This window comes from Myotis brandtii, unplaced genomic scaffold (assembly GCF_000412655.1).
Source record: "Myotis brandtii unplaced genomic scaffold, ASM41265v1 scaffold133, whole genome shotgun sequence".
Taxonomy (NCBI): Eukaryota; Metazoa; Chordata; class Mammalia; order Chiroptera; family Vespertilionidae; genus Myotis; species Myotis brandtii.
In genome coordinates this window covers 1217744-1220061 of record NW_005354718.1, presented here as the reverse complement: position 1 = coordinate 1220061, position 2318 = coordinate 1217744, and the positions used below count along the sequence as shown (strand labels likewise).

The window sequence follows — 2318 nt, the reverse complement described above, 5'->3', positions numbered from 1 at the left end:
TTATTGAATTCAGAGAGAGGAAGGGAGAGGGAGAGAAACATCGATGATGAGAGAGAATCATTGATCAGCTGCCTCCTGCATGCCCACTCTGGGGATCGTGCCCGCAACCCGGTAATGTGCCCTGACTGGGAATCGAACCGTGACCTCCTGGTTCATAGGTCGACGCTCAATCACTGAGCAACACCAACCGGGCCACGATACAATTTCTTAATCAAACACAGTATATGAATGGAAATTAACCTATGCAATATACCCATTTCCCACTATGTAGCACCCAAAAGAATTGGAGTTAGGAATACAGCATTTAGGGAACTGATGGTGTGAAGTTCAAGGTTCTCAGCTGAAGGGGAAGAATGAGAGTGGTAATATAGGTTTGAAAAGAATGAAATATAAAGTACCCCAATTAGGATAGCTCAGATGTTCTCAATCCTGGGCAGAATGACTTTATAACTTTTATTTTCTTATATACCTTTTCACAATAAAGACACCTGGTCCTTATCCCAGTCCACTGAATCAGAGCCTTTAATGGTAGGGTCCAGCATCTATATGCTTAAAAGGCTTCCTCAATGCCCTAACTGGTTTGGCTCGGTGGATAGAGCGTCAGCCTGCGGACTCAAGGGTCTCAGGTTCAATTCCGGTCAAGGGCATGTACCTTGGTTGCGGGCACATCCCCAGTAGGGAGTGTGCAGGAGGCAGCTGATCGATGTTTCTAACTCTCTATCCTTCTCCCTTCCTCTCTGTAAAAAAATCAATAAAATATATTTTTTTTAAAAAAAGGCTTCCTCAACTTGCTTAACTTGAAAATTTTTTTTTATGAAAAACCCATATAAATATCGTACTTAATGATAAAAGATGGAATGCTTCCCCTGCTAAGATCAGGAACAAGACAAGAATGTCCATTCTTGCCACTTTTATTTAAACTGAAAGTTCTAGCCAAGGCTATGAGGCAAGAAAAATAAGTAAAAGGCATCCAGATGGAAAAGGAAGAAGTAAAGTGATCTATATTTATAGATGACAATCTTATGTATAGAAAATCCTAAGAATTCACCTAAAAACTATTAGAATAAATGAATTCATAAAATAAGAAGGATACAAGATCAATATATAAAAATCAATTGTATTTCATATACCTGCAATTAATAATCTGAACATAAAATTAAGAAAACAATTCCATTTATAACAGCATCAAAAAGAATAAAATATTTCATAATAACTTTTTAAAGACAAAACTATAAAGATAATATATAAAAATCAGTGGTTGCCAAGGATTCATAAGAGGGATGGATAAATAATGTAGAGAGAATATTTAGGTCAGTGAAAATATTCTGTATGACACTATAATAATGGATCTATGACACTCATTTGCCAAAACCCATAGAACTGCGAAACACATTAGAGTAAAATCTAATGTAAGCTATGAACTTCCTATGTAATAAAAGCCTAATATGCTAAATGTCCAGTCGTCCGGTTGGCCATTCAACCAAAGCATAATATGCTAATGATATGCTAAGGCTGCTCAACCGCTTCCTATGACGTGCACTGACCACCAGGGGGCAGATGCTCCAACTGGTTGACCAATAGCTATGATGTGCACTGACCACCAGGGGGCAGACGCTCTGACTGGTAGGTTTGCTGGCTGCTGGGGTCTGGCTGATCGGGACTGAGCGAGACAGGCTGGACACGCCCTGGAGCCCTCCCGCGGTCCTTCCCCTGCTGGCCAACCTACCATGTCCCTCCCCAGCTCCGATTGTGCACTGGTGAGGTCCCTCAGCCTGGTTTGCGCACTCTCACATTCAGCCCTACGGTGGAACTACTGGTCGCTATGACGCACACTGACCACCAGGGGGCAGACTCTCAATGCAGTGTGCTCCCACAGGGAGAATGCCACTCAGCCAGAAGCCGGGCTCATGGCTGGCAAGCGCAGCAGTGGTGGCGGGAGCCTCCGCAGCAGTCAGACATCCCCCAAGGGTTCCGGACTGCAGGACCTGCCCCGAGTGCATGAATTTCATGCACTGGGCCTCTAGTTAGTTAATAATAATGTATCAATATCCTTTGTCAATTCATAACAAATTGTTAATTCATAATAGGAACAGCTGAATGTGCACAGAGGTGGGGCTAGTATATAGGAACTCTTTGTACTTTCTGCACATTTTTTCTGTAAAATGTAAACCTAAACAGTAAACCTAAAACTGTTCTAAAAAATAAAGTCTAAGGGGGAGAGATCAACCAAAGGACTTGTATGCATGCAAATAAGCATAACCAATGGACACATACACCAGGGGGGTGAGGGCATGAACGGGTGGGGGGGGCAATGGGGG

The 2318-nt window shown here is 42.5% G+C and overlaps 1 protein-coding gene across 1 annotated transcript in view; it reads right to left on the bottom strand.

Moving 5' to 3' along the window:
* The window catches only part of BUB1B (BUB1 mitotic checkpoint serine/threonine kinase B), a 74863-nt gene that overhangs the window by 29279 nt on the left and 43266 nt on the right, over positions 1-2318 (bottom strand). The gene's annotated exons all lie outside the window — the stretch shown is intronic.